Below are 19,759 nucleotides of genomic sequence, written 5' to 3' on the forward strand. Positions count from 1 at the left end.
AGGCTCTTTGCCTGTTCATTTGAGTTTTGGTGTGAAAATATATCAAATCATAATATACAAAAAGCTGCTCTCTCAAGCCACATTTCATAACATGATTTCATCAGATGGTCTTAATTTTCTGCATGACATTATCTTTCAAGCTGACACAAGACTGGGCTGTGATATTTGCATACTCGAGACAGAACCATGCAGCTTAACTAGGTTTCTGCTAGTGTGGGAATGTGGGGCATTTTTACTTTGAGGGCTCAAACAAATAAACTCTAAGGAAAAATTTCTTCTACTCTTTGAATCACTCTGTCCTTGCCTTTTTGTGAAGGAAACACTGAACTGTTTTGAACAATGCTGAAGTATCCGAATCTGTTGTCTCAGTAAATGTGAGGTATAGATGGGTCTTTTGAAAGTCTCTGGAATCCATACCAATTAGCAGAGGATACTTAACTAGTATCATTATACATGTGTAAAAAGAGAGAGAGATTTTTATGAATAGGAAGATTTTATATTTTAAATCAATTAATCCAGACAAAATTCACCACTGATCTTGGAGTTAGAAGACATAACCCTTGACTCCCCTAATTGTACTTGCTCCGACTGGGGCAAGTTACCCCACTTGTGTCCATGTCTCTTAGCACAGGTATTCACTTTTCATTAAACATATGTATCTTGAGTGAAAACAACATGATAGGTGCTGTTTGGGGCACTATAGACTTCAAAGTATCCATTAATCAGAAAAACAATGGCAGATTAGAATGTGAAGGGAATGTGTAAGAAAAGACCAATCTATTATCGAGAGGAGGGAAATGAGGCCAGGTTGGTTCAATGAGCCATTCAGGATATAACAGAGCTAGACGTGGTGGAAAAGAACTGAACTCAATGCTCCTCTCAATTCCATGAACTTCTGAGTGTAAGACATTGCCACCCATGCCTCAGTCACAAGAATCATAACCAGACGAGACTGCAAACTTGTTATTACTTGGAGAAAAAGTAGAGTTATCCCTTCCTTTATTTATTGAAGTTCCTTTGGTGATAATTGTTTTTCATTTATTCATTTGTTTGTGTGTTGGTTTGGTTGGTTCTTTGTTTTTTTTTTAAAAAGGGGGTAGTTTACTGCATCATTTCTGATGAACAGATAAGCATAGGTCCTGTCAGAACCTTTATATAGTAGGTACACAGTAAGAATTTTGGCCACTGTACATGGATTTGAAAATGCTCTTGTCAGTACTCTGGATCACTCCCTCCTTGAAAGATATTCTTCAAGTGGCTGCTAAGATACACAATATGAATCAGCTTCTCTCCTGCTGGCCATGCCTTTCTATCTCCTTTTTCTGATTCTCCTCTCTTGCTGATGTGTGATCCCACTCAGAGCTCTTCCCTTCACTCTCTCCACCCACTACACCTGTGAGTTTACTCCATCAACTTCACAGCTTTGAATACCATCCACATATTGGCAAAATTCAGATTAGTACCTTCGGACTTAACTTCCCCTCTTATCTTCAGACTATAGGTCAAACCCTGATGTACTCATTATCTGTCCTTACAAATATAATATACATTTGCATTAGTTTAGAATGCATTCTTTCTTGAATAATAGAAATCTTGATAGGCATGAGTTTAAACTGAAGATTTATTTACATCACACAGTAAGTGTTCTGAGGCTGGTGGTTCAGGGCCATATTGTTACTCTGTGCAACAGCCAATATGGCTGTGTAACAGCCATATTGTTATTCTGTGTAACTCCATCTTCCAGTTCCACCATCGTTATGGTACATATTTTTTTGTCACAGATGGTGGCTGCAAGTCAACTTTTCTGCATTCAGGAAGAGGTGGAAAGAACAGAAAGTGCGCAGAGAATGTCTTCTGCTCATGTGGCTAGACCTTGTTTCATTTTATTTTTTCCAGGGAACTAAGCCAGGCACATCTGTCTATATTCTAATAGCTGAAACTATCAAAAGGAGATTAGAAATTGGTGAGTCTTGTTTTTCTGTTTCTACTCTGAAGGAAAGAAAGGGGAGGGGATAGAATGGATGTTGACTGAGACGCACATCACCTGCAGCAGCATTTCACACATGAGAGGTGGTCCCCAAGTGAACACACAGTCCTTGTATATTTCATAATCAGACAAAAATCCTGGTTATCATTGACTTCTCTCTCTTCATACAACACACAAATTCAACAGTAAATTATTTCAGATCTTCCTTCAAAATTTCTTTCATCCAAGTTCTGATCATTTCACACCTGAGCCTCCATCATCTCCTGTGCGGATTGTTACAAAATTCCCCTAACTGATCTCCCTGTTTCCTACTTTCCCACCCCAAACCTCACCGGCTATTCTCTGTATGGAGTCGAAGAGATCCTTTTTAGACTTAATTCTGACCAAGTCACCGCTCACACAGAACCCTCCAATGACTTCCACCTCAGTCAATATCAAATTCCAACTCCTGACCAACAAACTCCTTGCTCTTGCTCAGCGCCTTTGGGATCTGCCTCTGCATCACCACGTTGGAGTCTCTGTGGCTGTGCCAGCAACTACTGCATTTTCCTACTCTAGGCCTTCTGCACTGTTCCCTCTGCCCATAACACCCAACTCTGACTTGTCATCGCGTCTCACTCCCCCACTTCCTTTCAGTTCCTGGTTAAATGTCATGTCAGAAAGGTTTCCCTGAGCTCATCCAATGCCATCTCTTATGTCTCTTAACATTGTTTTCATTTTCTTTGGACCACAGGATCTAATGTGTGTGTGTGTGTGTGCACGTGTTTGTATGTGTGAATTTTCTGTCCCCTAAATAGAACACACCTTCAAGATACCAAGGACTTTATTTTATTAATTGCTTGTACACAGTAGTTACTCAATACACTTGTGCAGATTAACACGTACAGGTATCAAAACATTGCCAGGTATACTACGTGCTTTTTCTGATTTAATCATCACAACCCATAAGGTAGGTACCATAGTATCCTCATTTTACAATCGATAAAACACAAGTTCAGAAAAGATTTCATCTTACCCAAGCTCTCATAGTTAATTAGTGATAGAACCAGGTCTTAACACCATATATATCTAACTCCAAAGCCCAAACCCTTCATCTCACCCTTTATTGCCTTTCAATAAATATTGAAAGAATGATTGATATATTTACAGAAAAACAAAAGCTTAACTGGATTGTCCTTGTTCCCTGGAGCTTCTCACAGTTTAATTCCATTTGCATTGGATGCTCAATTGTAATCTTTTATTTCCTCTACTTTCTAATTTCTAGGAGGAGAATGTCACAACCTCAGGAATCCTCTAAAAAGAAGCCTTCTGGAATAAGTCTGCTCTCTCCCATCCTCAACAGAACACTGGTCTTTAATTGTTGGTCATCTCAGATCCTTTTAAAAGAGGATAAAATAGTTTTCATTCTACTTATTCTAAAGGACTAAGGAGGAGAGTATGCAGGCATATTTGTAGGATTGCCTGCTTTCTATGGATTCTCATTTTGCAATTTAGCTGATTGCCTGGCATTTCTTGTTGTGAAACACTTGAAGGGAATTATAAGTAAAGTTGAAGAATCCATTCCTTGGGAAAGTTTAAAAACAGGATTGATAATTATGCAAATTATCAGGGGATCTGAACTTCAAAATTAAACTAGATTTATTTAACAAATATTTTCATTAAAATAGAAAGTCAACTTTACTAGACTTAACTACGTATTTTCTATGATTGGTTTCTTATTGAGAAAATTTGTGAATAAATTTGGCCTACATGAACTGAAATCTGTCTGCAGCATGGGCTAGGAAAGCTGATCATCCCAACAACTGTGTTGGTCTGTGCACATGTACAAGTGCATGTTTAACCTGTATTTTTAAGTAATTGTTTATCTGGATCAGCCACACAAGGCTGCTCCTGCATAGTCCTTCAATTTTTTTAAGATTTTTTTTAATCTGGTATATCAAATATAAACTACTCCCCATCAAAAAACCAGACTAATGAACATGATAGTCTTCATCCCATTCTGGCATCTTACAATATCCAAATTAATTTTTAACTCAAGACTTTAATGAGGAAATGGAGAGTTAAGACTTTGGAAAGAACACATAGAAACTATATATTCACTGCATCTTCTAATTAAAAAATAAACATACAGAGCAAACCCCATGGAAGAGTGAGTAAATAGTTTCTGGGTAGCTCTGATTTTATATAACCAGTCCCAGGCTGTCAGTTGGTCAGCTAGTGAGTTGATGTAGATGGTTTTCCTACACCCAGCTCACTGTTAATCCTCTGATCTCTGATGTTATGTGCTGATTCCATACTCTTTGATTCTGGAATGGCTGTCAAGGTTACTAGGAGATAGATCCAATTTTAAGTAGTTTGCTTAATAACTAAATTTAGGCCATCTGAGTTTTGAGCACATAGTAGGTACTCAGGAAAAAATGAGGAAATTAAAGCACAGAGAGAGTCCAATAGCTGTCCAAGGTCACTTAGTTGGGATGTGGCAGAGCCTCATTAACACCCAGAAAGTCTGCCTCCAGAGCCCAGGTTCATCACCACTGCTCAATACTGTGCCTGCAAATTGCTGGAACTGTGTGGATTAGTCAGCAGCTAGTGCTGCTGGGTCATTAAAGTCTACAATGTCTGTTTCAGCTACGCAGAGTTCATCACCTGCTATCAATGCTGAAGTGCCATTTAGAAGGAGGTTCTAGACAGGAGTCCAGAGACCCTGTTTCAAGTAACAATTCTGCCACAAACTAGCAGCATGACCCTGGACAAGTTATCCCCTCTCAACTCTTCAGTTTCCTCAACTGTAAAATGAGGGGGATGAACACTAGATGATTTTTAAGGTTCCCTTCAACTATAACATTTTATGAGTTTGCTTCCTCTATTATCTGTTCCTATTTCTATCACTTTTTAAAAGTTATAGCAATTGACTTTTGAACTAATCTGTACACTACAAAAGCAATAGACAATACTTTGCAGTGATATTGAAGTGACTGCCTGTGTCACTGTCCGTGACTACTTCCAGGGACTCAATGTCTAGAGTGGAAGACAAATAAATGATGCTCTCGTGTCATGAGAGGACTAGCGCAGCCTTCCTAGCTGAAGCTGATTTATACAAGGACAAGTCACTAAAAGGGAGTTCACTTTAAATGGAGACTAAATTTCCATAGACAATAGTGAAAAAATAAAAACATTTTATTGTGATTTCATATTGAGAAAGGCTCTAAAATATATGAAAATAAATGTACTCTTTTATCTTGTGAAAACACAGTTTCTACCCTATTTCCAACTAACTTTAATTCTCAAAATGAGCAAACAATAAAATATTAACTTTTGGGCAGATATATTTCAAATGAATTTTTTAACTTGATTGGACATTTATTTCCAATGTAGCCAGTATGTGATCATAAGAAGCAACATTATTTGCAATATCCAGGAATCTCTATTATTCTGGAGACTTCTGTTAATTCTTAAACAAAATCATATTCATTTAAAGTTCCATTTACTCTTCTTGTCCATTTCTCTTCTTCAGTTGATAACCACTTTAGTTCTACAAGATTCTTGTTTGTCCATGATGCTGCTGGTGTATTAGAGAGTTACCCATCATCATCATCATCACCAACATAATTTTTTAAGGTTTTCTGTTTCACTCCATAAAGTATTTGTTGTGTTCACATTCTGTACTACACCATCAGATGTTAGTGAAATGCTGACCAATAGAAGATTTGGCTTGTCTGGAAAAGATGTCAGAGCCAAGTATGGTGAGGGTGTCTGTGTGAAGATTAATTACAAGTGTTCTGTACATTAGAGATTCATATTGTGTCAACTTTGAGAACTCATGACTGCAAGTAGGGTGCAAGAAGCCTAGATAACAACTTTCAATATAGTAGAGCTACTATAGGAACCAGATTTAATTAGATTGACAGACATAAATTTTCATTGATCTGCTTGTGCTTGAATGCATAAGAATACTCTCACACATGTCCATAATGCTGAGTTCTCCTAATTGAGAAAGTGATGATTCCATTTAATAGCTAAATGCCTTATGTATTCACTTTTTCTTTTCCATTTTAAGTCTTAGACATCGTAGGCTGCAGAGTAAACTTAAGAGAGCATATTTCTTATTTATCACCAGACTAAAACAGTCTCATCTATTTTCATTAAGCCTTTAAGTTAAGAATACTTATTTAAAAATATAATAATGGAACTTTTATTTCGTTTTAAGGGACTGTTATTCCTTTGTCTTCCTAGCAGTGATATGAGTGACAGGTGTTTGCTTATTTCTCATTCCTGATCCTTCTCCTGTTCTTCTCTGCATCACAGGAAACTACGTCTTCCAGGTCACTTTTCCAACTGAATATGGGATAATTTTAGTCAATGGAAGAGATTAGGGGAAGCCTCGAGAGTAGCAAGAAGAGAGTAGGGGGAAACTTGGAGTAGATCTCTTTCTGATGTTTTCCAAGGTGGCATCTCTGGCTGTGGCTGTATTTTCTCCAGTGCTCCAAGTCCTACCTGACAAACTTCCCTCCAAGATTCTAGGGGAGCAGCAGGCAAGACAGGAGAGGCCTGATGTGCAATATGTGGGTTAGCTCCCTGGTGGGGATAGAACTCAAGCTGTTAGGTGATAGTGCTGAAACTTTACACTAGGCCACCAGGGAGGCCCCTAGACCAAACTGGTTTTAACCAGATTTTAAGTCTAGTAGCATGGGCCTTTCTTGTTCCCACCAGTCCTCAGGTGATGGTGGTTTCCAACTATTGCTTATCTCTGGGTTGCTTCACTGCACCCCTTTTGGCATCTCAGCTCTTCCATCACCTGTGTAACCCAATTCTTGTACTAAGTGGTCTCTTTTGGAAATACCTACTGGGTTTTTATTTTTTAAATAAGTTTTTGATAAGCATACAGTAAAATATTAGTGAACTAATGTAGCTCAAGTCCTGGCTCAAGAAAATTTCCCATTTATGTGTGTTATACTAAAAACTTTACATGCTTTGCATGGCTGCTCAAAAACCTGTATCATTTAAGAACTTTCAGTGAAGTGGGAATTATTTGATATGTATTACACAAGATTCAATGTACTTACTAAGGCTAAGATACTTCCAGATTTTCCTAAGACCTATGTTATGACTTCTTTCTTTGTGTCACTCTTTCAGTCCTTTGCTGTAGCTCCTATTTCATTACACTAGAGCAGCATTTTTTAACCTTCACAATATTGATATTTTGGATTGAATATTTGCTTGTTGAGGTGGGAGAGGGGACACTGTACTATGTGTTATTGGATGTTTAGTATAATCCCTGATCTCTATCCACCAGATGCCATTAGAACCCACTCATACCAAGTTGGGTTGTTTTTTTTTAAAGATTTATTTATGCATACAAGAACTGGGGCACAGGCCAGAGGTGTGGGGGGTGAGAGGATTCACCAGAGACAGAGTGGGGAACAGAACAGGCAAATTGACTGAAATACACTGCTGAGGAGAGCAGCGGGCGAGTCAGGAGAGGTCTGCTGTGCCATGTGGGTCACCTCCCTGGACAGGGATCAAACTCGTGCTGTAGTGGCTACGGATAGCTCCATACTGCTATGTCTTAACCCCTTGCACCACCAGGGAAGCCCCAAGTTGGGTTTTTTAAATCAAAGTTTATTGACTTACCATGTATTTATATAACTACATTTTACATATATACTTTTCAGGAGTACAGCTTTATACCAGATATGTGCACATGCTTCATCCCCCCTCCACCAAAGCTCCTGGGCCAGCACACTATCAGATAATCTCCTCTGTCCCTTCCTCCCTCTTCCCATCCCCTCTGGTAATCACCATATTTTTCACAGTCCCAGAGTTATTTTTGTTGTTCCATCAGGTTATTTACTTTGGTTATTTATATTCTACATATGAGTGAAACCATCTGATAATTGTCTTTCACATTCTGACTTATTTCACTTACCAAAATCACCTCGCTTTCCATCATATTGTCACAAAAGTCACCATTTTATCTTTTTAAGTAGCTTTGTAGCATTCCATTGAGTATATATACCACAAGTTCTTTATCCAGTCATCTGTCAGTGCGTATTTAGTTTGGGTCTATGTCTTGGTTATTGTGAATAACGCTGCTATAAAAATGGGGGTGCAGAAATATTGCTACATCATATGGCATTTCCACTTCAATTTTTAAAGGAATCTCCATTTTGTTCTCCTTAGAGGCTACAACAATTTACATTGCCATGAACAGTGAATAGTGTTCCTGTTTCTCCATACTCGTGTCAAAACTTGTTGTTTCAAGTCTTTCTGATATAGGCCATTCAAACAGGGGAGAGGGTATATCCCTTTGAAGCCCTGATTTGCATTTACCTTATAATGAATGATGGTAAGCTTTTTTTTTTTTTTTTCATGTGTCTGTGGACCATTCATATCTTCTTTGCAGAAGCATCTATTTAGGTCTTTTGCCCATTTTTGATTCATCCCACCAAATTGCAAAAGTCAGAAATAGCTCCAAATATTATCCTATGTCCCCAGAGGGGCAAAATCATGTCTACTTGAGAACCACTCAACTGTGGACATTTGTTTATAGATAGATTTCTTGTCTAAATTATAAGTTCTTTTTATAAAAAATTCATAATTTGAACATATACTTGATATAAATTTAGTAACTCAAAAACAGTACAATAGCACTTAAAACTAGTTAATTAATTCATAGATGAATTAATTTAGCATATTAATAGTCATATTGACTGATTATATCACATTAATTTTCTCATAGGAGGTATAAGGAAAATAAAATATACACAGCTATGTGTATACCAAAGATAAAAAATAGGAACCTTAAGGGCAATTTTTATTAGGGTTTGAACTAAACAAGTTTCAGGGAGAATGGTGTAAGGTATAGAGCCTGGTGGTCACATGATAAATATGCCTTATATATATGGAATATGGCCACAAAAATTATTCAGAACTGAACCTCTGTGGAACATAAAAATTATCACTATATTAAAGTAAGGGGACCAAGGCTCAGCATTAAGTGACCTTCCCAAGCTCAGCAATGTGAGCTAGGAGCTAGGACTTGGGTCTCTTCTGCCTTCCACCCTCCTTCCTTTAGGGGGAAATGACGTCCTGAGCTAATCCCATACAGGTTTTGTGGACTCCACTCCCACTCCAGACTAAAGCCATCAAGACATTGGGAAAGACAAATCCCGTCAACACCAAAGGGAAGGTGGCTGGAACCTGAGGGTGGAGTTAAGCAGCCAGGTTGGATATAAAAACCAAACATGTGGGCCTTGGGCTGGCTCCCTGTCACTCGCCTCCTGGCTTCGGGGCACCTGGCTTGCAGCCAGCTCTCAGAGTGCCATTTGGGATTCCAGATAGGTGGATCGGGTAGGACTCATTTAAAACTTTGTCTCCCACTTTTCTCCCTGAGCTGTACATTTCCTCATTTCCCCTTCCCTTGTAAATAAACCTTTTATTAACCTTTCACATGTGCCTGCAGTAGAGCATTGATAAGTCCTTTTAAGCACGCTGGTGAGGACCCACAGTCAGGCACCCCGTTTTGTATCGGGGCTGCCCTATAACGCTCCTATTTGATGCCTTTCTCGAAATGCAAAACTGCCTGTGTTCATGTCCACTTGAAGTCCTCTCTGTCCTGTGATCATTGGACACTGTTTTTCTCTAGCTTTCTCTCTGCCTATTCAGGCCCCATCCTCTGCCGCCACCTCAGCCTGGCCGGTATACTTCTCAGAGTTCTGCCTTGGTCTGCTTCTCCTCTGCACATGCTTATTCTTGGTCATCTTATCACTTCGAATGAAGGAGGACAGGAATAGAAAAAACTGAAAAGGAGGCACAGCATACAAGACCAGAAACCTGGCTCATGAAATGCCAAGAGCTGGAGGTGAGGGTAGAAGAGATTAGCATAGCCATTGACCCAGCTATGGAAACCAAGATGCTTAGGTGCCAATGCCTAGATTATAAAGTGTAAGATCCAAGCAGGTATCAGGCTGCTGTAGGGAGGGTCTAGAGCACAGGCCCAAGGGTACAGATGTGGAGATTAAGCCCAGCAGATTCCAAGGTAAAGATATGGAGATTGAGCCCTTTGTGCAATCTCTGGCCCTTTAGGATTCTGCATAGTTATCCAAAATCTGCAACTAACCCAAAGGCTCACAAGGAGTGAGCCCCTCCCAAAGAGAAGAAGACTGGGGCAGCACTCCATCTGCCCACCTGTGCCTATGCAGGTGCTTACTTCTACCAACTCTCTCCCTCCGCAGGGCAGCAGCTTCCTGCCTGCCCGTGACCTTTACCTGCCAGGACTTTTCTTCACTGACCTCCCTCAGGAGAGGCAACTCTCCTCAAGGCTGCCCGCCTGCAACCATGCAGGCCTCTCTCAGCTAACCTGCCCCTTTTGGGGCAGCTCTTTCTGCCCACTTGTGTCTATGCAAGTGTACTTTACTTTTCTGTCCCTTTCCTAATAAGCCTGCTCTTTAAATATAACTACCGTCTCTGTCTCATGGAGAAACTCGCCTGGGAAACTCCACACGTGTCACTGAAACGGGAGCTCTGGTGAAACCTTTCCCAGAGTGAACCCAAGGACCCTGCACTCCAAACCCACAGACTCAAAAACACCATCACAAGCATTATTTTTATGACTCTGTAGCCAAAAAGCCCAGCTTAAAATCCTGGCTCCTGACCACTTAGTTTGTGACTTTGGGAGTTATATAACCTCTTTTTACATCATAGTTTTTACATACAAAATGATGATTAAAAACAGGAGCGTCCTTGTAGAGGGACTGCAAGGAATACAATAACATAATTCATATACAATACTTAGAAAAATGCCTGGCAGATTGTTGGAGTTCAAAAATTATTAAATACATATTAACAAATGAGATATAACAGAGCATATATCATATATAACCATCAATTTTTTTCTCTGTTGGATTCCCTATCTAGAGCAGTAGCCATGGAGAAAGGGAGAGGATCACAGGTGGGTGAACGCTAATGGAGAAACAGACGTTGGAAAACAAATAACAAAATGATGACAAAAAGGCTTCTTTACTGACTCACCAAGAGATAGTCTCTCTCCTCTGCTTCTGTCTAAGATGCTGCTGTTGCCATCCTCATCACCCCACATTGTAATTTAAGTTTAGATATAACTTTTCCTACTGAATTGTGGCCCTTTCATTCGGTTAATAGGGCGTGTTCATCTCTCTATCCTTAGCACCTAGCAAAGTGTCTGACAAGTGGGTAGTACTTAATAACTCTGTTGAATGAAAGACTGAGTACTTCAATGAGTATGGACAGCTTCTGGAAATGTATCCCCTCCATAAAATGAGCAGAGCACTACAAAACCAGACTTGGATCAGAGTATGTGATTGTCAGAGTTGTGTAGCAATGATAAAGAAGATCACTCAATAACCAGTTCTTTCCTGCTTAGAAATACTCACACACCATCATTTAAGTGCTTTGCAAAACTACAGCCTGGGTCATGGTTTCTTGATCTCCAACTCTTTTTCAAACCTTTTTTTTTTTCTTTTAAATTGCAGTACTTCTGTTACATACCAGTTTTATTTCTCTGCTCCTAATGTTTCCTAGTATTTCACAACCATACTGTGAAGTCTTGGCTCCATAAGGTATAAAAGTCTTTGTAATGGCTTTGCTAAGTGCAGTCATGCCCAGAGGCAAAGGGTGGACCCAGAAGCCCTCAGAGGCTTCTTTCAGTATTAAAAAGTCCTTGATGTGAAGCCTTTCAGCAGTACTTCAGCATTGGCTACATTTCTATTGACCAGGTTTTGTAGTTAAGATAATTCTTAAACAGGGACGGAAGAGAGCAAAGTGGTATGGTGGGCAGATAACATATTTACAGATTCAGTGCAAAGTGTTCAGTAACTGAATTAAAAATTGTCCATGTTCATGTTCTGACTCTGGAGGAGAAACCAGAAAAGAGGAGAAGGAAAGAAGCCCAGCAAAGATAATTCAATCTTCTCTACAAATAAACAATTCCACTGTTAATGAAGAGTTTTCTTTAGGTGATGCCAGCTAAAGTGCATATTCTCTGTAGTAAAGTTACCTTTAAAGTAAGCTTCAGGGGTTAGAGGGATCTAGAAGAGTTCACAACTAGTTGCCTTGTGCTTTTATGCCCTAGTAACATCACCATGCTCCAAATCCTTCCATTTCCCAAACAGAAAGGAAGAGCAAGTTTTCATTGGTCCAGATTAGTGCTGAGCAATGACTTTTTGGCATCCAAACCCGAGTCAGCTCAGTCTACCAATTCACTTTAGGGTTCACAGTTCCAGGGGTGGTGTTTTGGCTACTGACTTAAATGTGTTAATTTTTTAACACTCACCAGGTCGCCTTTTGAAGTTAACACCCTTTTAGGGAAAGTAAGGAAAATTCACACCTCTTCAAAGGCAACTGTTTCCAGAAGACTTACAAAAGAGTAGTGTATGTTAATCCATGTTGAAACTCATCACTTGGAAAAAGCATAAATAGTTTGCTCTGGAATTTTTGAAGATCTCATATATTAAGAATGAGTTTAATTCTTCTGCTTAAAAATATTTTTGAAAGACATGGTATAAGATGTCTCTGTGCTGAAAATTGTAGGGACACAAAAGTTATTTCCTTCCACAAGGAACTTGAGGTCCCGGGAGAGTCATTACACTTTTATATGCATGTTCTGTCTTCTCTACCAGATTCCTGTAAGCAGACTCCTCATACCTTCTTCCATTTTGTTATTTATTTTAATCATCAATAACCCTAATCCAGAGCCTTGTCTAAGAACATATTTAACAAATTTGTGTTGATTACCACTCCAAAGTTCTAAAAATTCGCTTGCTGTTTTTGTCTTTGTATTTGTTCTGCTCACTGCGCTGAAAGATAACTTGTAGACCAACAAACACATAAAAAGAAGCATAACATTACTGCCCATTAAGGAAATGGAAATTGAATCTATGATCAGCTCCCACCTCACACCCACTAGTGTGACTACTCTTAAAAAGGAAAAAAAGCAAAAACAAAATAATAATTGCAAATGAAGATGTAGGAAAATTGAAACCTTTGTGTACTTTTGATGGGAATTTTAAATGATGCAACCTCTGTGAAAATAATATGGTGGGGCCTCCCTAGTGGCACAGGGGTTAAAGACAGCACTAACAAGCTAGCACCAGCCACTGCAGCATGAGTTCGATCCCCTCCTGGCCAGGGAGCTGACCCACATGGCATAGCAGACCTCTCCAGGCTCACCAGCTACTCCCCTCTGCACTGTATTTTAGTAGTTCCACTTGTTCTGCTCCCCACTCTGTCTCTGGTGAATCCTCTCAACCCTCAGCACCTCTGGCTTACACCTCAGTTCTTGTATGCATAAATAAACAAATCCTTACCAAAAAAATAAAAAAGAATCATATGGCATTGCCTCAAAAGATTAAAAACAGAGCTACCATATGATCACAGTTCCATTTCTGGGTAAAGAACTGAAAGCAGGGGCTCAAAGATATATTTGTATGCACATGTTCATAGCAGCATTCATAACAACAGCCAAAAGGTAGAAGATGTTCCAGAGTTCTCTAATAGATGAATAGATAAACAAAATATGGTTTAGGTATACAGTGGAATATTATCCAACTTATAAGTGATGGAAATTCTGAGACTTGTTACAAAATGGGTGAATCTTGATGATTTTATACTAAATAAACCTGCCACAAAAAAACAATAGTGTAGGATTCCACTTAGATGAGTTACCTAGAGTGGTTGAAGTCATAGAGACAGAAAATAAAATGGTGATTGTCAGAGACTAAGGGAAGGGAAATGGAGAGTTGTTTTATGAGTATAAGGTCTCATTTTGCAAGATGAAAGGGGTTCTGGGGATCAGTTATAGTACAATGTGAATGTAGTTAACACCACTGAACAGTGTACTTTGAAATGGTTAAGATGGCAACTTTTGTTGAAATTTAGTAAAAGAAGCAGTTATGTAGGTGAATGCAGAAGTGTAGCTTAATTCCCTCAGTGTTCTTAAATGTAAATGATATAGGTCACAAATAAAATATCAATCTGATTTTTATGAACTGCAATATTGGAACTGGATCAATTTCAGAGTCCATTAACTTTTGATAACCCAGGTGGTTGGTGATATACAGTCGGTTCTTTGTCAATATGTGTATGCAAGTGTGTATATATATATGTGATTGAGCTCACTTAGACCCACCCCCATCATATGTACATGGAATAGGGTGATGTTTAAAGGAAGACAAGGCACATGTTAAATACTCTGGAGGTAATAACATTTGTTCTTTTAGAGGAAAGAGCTGGGAATTGATGTGATTTAAATGCAGCATGGCAAATATTTAGCAGTCAAATGTTCATTTTATCAGTAGCACTTATCTCTGAAATGAGGCTTTGAGAAAACACAGCTCTTGTGTTTCTAGGATGCTCCTTCCATTGTGCATTTCTCAGTTTATTCTCAATTAGTCATGTCAGTACAGTTTTATAACCCTGACATAGAAAATATCATTGTAAATAATATAGCTGGGAATTTGGAAAGTATGTGCCATTAGGGAAGAACTTTTTCCTCTTTCCTTTCTTTTTTTAAGGTGAAAACATTCCCTAAATACTGTGATGAAATGTTTTATGTCTGTGCTGTCTGCAGTAGGAAGATGTGGAATTAAGGAGTGCTATAAAATATAGACTCTAGACCTGCATATGATTATCCATATTAAATTGAAGTAAATTTACTTTATATTGCTCACTGTGAGTTTTTCTCTTTAAAACAAGATTTCCCACCACCCCCGCCTGAGTCTTTTTAGTTTTCACAGATCCAAATTAGGGAAAATTTGGGAACTCAAAGCTGGTTTTATACTTTCAAAATGTTAAATTAAGCTTTATTAAAGGTAATTAGCCCAAAATAATCAAACTAGATTGGCTTTTCTTGTCACTCTCTGTCAGCTAAAGAAGAGAGGCAGAAATTCACAATATCTGGATATATTGGAAAAAATCAATTTTGATTGAAAAGTTACAAAGAACAGATTTTCAGTACTGGTTTGGTTCTTGAACATAAAGATATCTATATCTATGTTTGTGTGTGTGTATATATGTGTATGTATATATTACTATTTTGAAGAAACTCCATATTATTTTCATGGAGATTGCAGCAGTTAAAATACCCATCAACAGTACACAAGGGTTTCAATTTTTCCACATCCTTAATCTTCATTCAAACTTGTTATTCTGTTTTTGGTTTCTTTTCTTTTTTGAGAGTAGTCACACTAGCGGGTATGACATGGGAGTTAATCATGGATAGGTTTGCATTACCCAATGGTTAGTGATGTTAAGTGCTTTGTCATGTGCTCATTGGTCTACATGATATCTTTCAGTGTAGTGACCAGAACAAATACAAGGATAAAAACAGCAAGCAAATTTCCTAGGACTTTGGAGTGGCAATCAACACAAATTTATTAAATACATTCTCTGGGCAAGGCTCTGGACTTGGGTTAGAGATTTTTTAAGTAAATAATATATACTATATACATATGTAAATATATATATTTATATATTTATCTATATATATATTTATATATATATATAGAGAGAGAGAGAGAGAGAGAGTCTTAGTTTCAATGCCCTTTGTTTCCATTAACTTCTTATTTCCCAAAAGCTGAAGATTATATTTTTTTAGGAAACCTTATCACTTATCTTGGTAGCTTTCTATTCCTTCAAATCCAAACCTAACCAATTTGCAATCACAATTTACCCATTGCTATGTTCCCATTTTAGGATTCATTAGTACTAGTACAGTGATATTTCTGACTCTGAGTTCTCAAACCAATACATACTTTTTACTAGTGCAAAATTAGTTTTCATTCCATCATTGGTTTTTGCCATGGCACTCTCTGGCTCATAAAATTCCAGTGGTACACACACACAACACCACTACATTTAATCTGCTTTTTTTGGTTGGTTTTTGAAGTTCTCCACAATCAGGACCCAGACAGTCTTTTCAAGTTTATCTACCATGAGCCCTAAATTCCAGCCACACTTGGTGTTTTGCAGTTCTTGTAAAACTTTCTCCTAGGTTCTGTTATTTCTTCTGTCTGGAACCCAGGCACCAATTTATTGCTTATTGAAGCCCTATCCTTTCTTCATGACCTAACACTAAAAGCCATTATTTCCATGAACAAATTGCAGGCCATCAGAGGAAGTGAGTCAGGAAACCAATGCACAGGGAATGGCCACCCCATACCCCCACTACTCAAGCTGATCACAAGGCTCCTGCACTCACAGAGTCACAATGAAGAAGAGCAGAAATATATCTTTCATGACTCTTTTAGACATCCCATTAGCTACAGTACACAAATCTTTATAGTCCCTTGTATTCCTGACCATCTCTCTCTGACATCAGTCAAACTCTTTTTCCTTTCCAGTGATCTGCTCTTTCTCTCTGACAGTTTTTAGAATTTACTTTCTGTCTTTGATTTTCTTAAACATTACCATCATCTGTCCTGATTTAGGATTTTTCTCTGGTATCTTTCATGCTTAGCAATGTAAGAGTTTTTTTTACTTAAAGGTATTTGGTTTCTATTTCTGGTAATTTTTCAGCCATTTTATGAAATATGTCCTCTTGTATTTACTTATACAACTCCTTCTGAGGCTGCTGTTATCCATGTCTTGATATTTCTTCTTCTGTGTGCTGTAACTTGTAACTTTTCTCTTATGGCTTTGTGTGTGTGACTACTTTGTCTTGTGAGAGAGTCTCTAAATCCTTCAAATGATTGATTTTTGAGATGAATTTTCCACCTGATATACCTATGGAGTTTTTTTTGGTGTGTGTCTTTTTCTGCCATATTTCCACAGATTTTGAATAGATTTCTCTCAATACCTTGTAACCGTTTCACGTTGTTGATATTCCAAATTATCTCTTTGAGGATGTTTATTATGCTTATTCTAAGTTCATGTTTTCTTTGGTCCCTCAATTATACTTCACATGTAAAAAATATAGCTTCAATTTTGGTCTTTTAAAGTTCTTATGCACCTGAAGTAATTCACTATTGTTCAGAAAAAAATCACAGCTATGGCTTTCCACTCCCCAACCCAGCCAGATAGATTTCTGTCACCCTATCACTCTACAGTCACTATGGTGGAATACTCTTTATGCTTCATGGAGATTTTGAAATAGGTAATGAACACATCCAGGAATCTCACCCCAACCTATTACATCATGATTACACAAATTCTATTTACTCTGGGTTGCTCATTTTTACCTTTCTTGCATACAGACTCTATGATTCAAACACTGCCTCTCCAGAGGCCACAGAACACAGTTCTTTTCTACAATCCATTAATCCTTACCTCCCTTCTATTGTATCTCCAGAGTTAGGCTTAGGGGTATCAAACCAACAGTTACGTTCAATAGTTCATTAGCCTCTCTTAGAGATTTTGCATAATTTCCAGTTAAGGAATCTTACCGATTTTTATGTTCATTTGCCAAATGAGCTATCTTAGGGAGAAATGTTTCTTTGCTTTTGGCATGATATTTAAGGTTTGGTCTTGGCTGATGTTTTCTTGGCTGGCAATATGAAGAGCAGATCTGACTTGAAAGAGACATGCCTGACTAGGGCTACTAAAAAAAAGTCTTAGTCAATATATAAGTTAGTATTCAATTAGAAAAGAAAAACCACTGGGATAGATAAATGATAGATAGACAGACAGACACAGTTATTGATGTAATAAGTATATATATTTCAAGGAGATCAAAAAAGATTTATTATAGGGATTTTATTTTCTTATACAATTGTAAGTGAACAACAAACTGTTTTCTACGTTAACAAGGCTGTTTTCTTTATATTTTATTCTAGAAAAAGCTCTAGGGTCAGGGAGTTGAAAAGGGAAAATGGATTTATTTTGTAGGAGAGCAAGAACATGCTGAAACCCATGTTAGTTTTCAATGACTACAACCTTGATGATAGTCATGTCTTGCAAAAGTTAGTTCCTCTCAGCCTTAAGCTTAACATCTGGCCCAGGCGCTAGAGAATCTGAAGGAGAATCCAGAGGAAGAAAGGGCAGTTGCATGCCCAGCTGCTATCCCACAACAATGAAGCACACCAACACACAAGTGACAAAGTGCATAGCTTCAAAGTTGCCTTCTTACTCTACCTTGATCTTCTAAGAATACAAGACAATATGGTTGTTGCTCCACACCCACCCTCCAACTGTCATGCAAAAGATGTCTCCTGTGGTCCACCTAAACCCAGGACACATAGGAAAGAGGATTCAGGGAAATGTAGCCAAATCCCTATGCCTCTTCATCCTATCATCACATTCTACCTGTCAACTTTTATAGGAGTGAATATATCCTCAAATCCTTTCTTGGAATTTATGCCTTCATTGACTCCTCAAAATTTCAAAAATCAATTTCAAAAAATTGACAAAAAAAAAAGTGTAGTATATATCAACCAGTGTCCTGGTGAGAAATAATAGGTGGTATCTCCTATCAGGACAATTTGGAGACAATTTAGAAAGGAAGTATTAAAAAGCAGTGGGACACAATGGTGCTGTAGACCAGCAAGTAAAAGAGTGTTCTTGCCAAATCTGTGCACCAAGGGATAGGAGAGAACACTTACCAGAATCCTGAGGGAGAGAGTTGCATATAGAGAGAACCATTGAGAATGTCAGGGACCCTCCCTTGAGTGACACAACAATCCACATCATTCCTGCAAATCAGCGAGCCAGATGAACAACTATTCTGGTCTCTCTCAGCTCCTTCTATCTGTTCTACCACTGAGAAGACACCACAAAAGTTAGAGAATAAAAGAGCCCATTCTCACTCTTCCAGGGCAGAGACTTGGGGAAAAGAGTGAAAAATATATACAGAGAAATAAACAAGATTCAGCAAAACCATCACCACACACACGGAAATTAGAAGGACCTAAGAATCACGTGGGCTGTCTCTATTGTTTGAGAGGTGAAGAAGGCAATGTGTCAAGTATCTGATTTATCAGAATTTAATATCTTGCTCATGTCATATCCCTAATGCCTGGCACAAAGTTTGGGGTATAATTGGTGCTCAATAAATGCTATTTTAACTGATTTGATTGGATCAGATTGGATTACTTGAGAGCCACAATTTAAACACAAACATTCTGATTGCCAGTTGTATATTACCATTTCCAAAATACTATCTTCTTTTTCAAATATCAGAAATGCTAGAAATTGAAATTTTAACTTCCCTATTTTTATTCCCTCTCCTACCATAGGTAATAAAATCAGAGAGCAGGAAAGAAGAAAATTAAAGGACCTGAGTGATTTACCAAATGTGTAATTAGCCTCCAATTAGGCCTGAACAGGCTACCTCACTTTTAATCCTGTTGAATCTTTCAGTACTGAGCACACTGAGTGCTTTCTCTTGTCTTCACACCTGCACAATATCCAGGCAGTGCTGACACCTTCTTATATTTAGAAAATGACTCCATATTTCTGGTACTAGTTTTTCTCTTAGACTATTTGTAAATGATTTATTATAGTAGCAAATCAGATCATGATAAGATAAAGCTTTTTAGAGGTCATTAAAGAGTTTTGAGGAAGTTCCTACAAAGATACTAGTCTTCCACTGTCTGAGTGATAAGGCAACTTAACAATTTATGTCAAAGTTTGCAAAATGTGTTTGTCTGATAAACAGTTTGCTCTGCGGGCATCAATCATACTTGCTCTCCGTGGTGTGTTGTATTTTTCATGAAGTGAACTTTAGTGACTTTGCCCATCTATAGGTTTTTGAGACTGTGGCTTGCTAAAGAGAGCTTCCCACCTGCCCACTGCACAGTTGCA

This window comes from Talpa occidentalis, unplaced genomic scaffold, assembly GCF_014898055.3.
Source record: "Talpa occidentalis isolate TD23 unplaced genomic scaffold, MPIMG_talOcc4v2.1 talOcc4.9, whole genome shotgun sequence".
NCBI classification, from domain to species: Eukaryota; Metazoa; Chordata; class Mammalia; order Eulipotyphla; family Talpidae; genus Talpa; species Talpa occidentalis.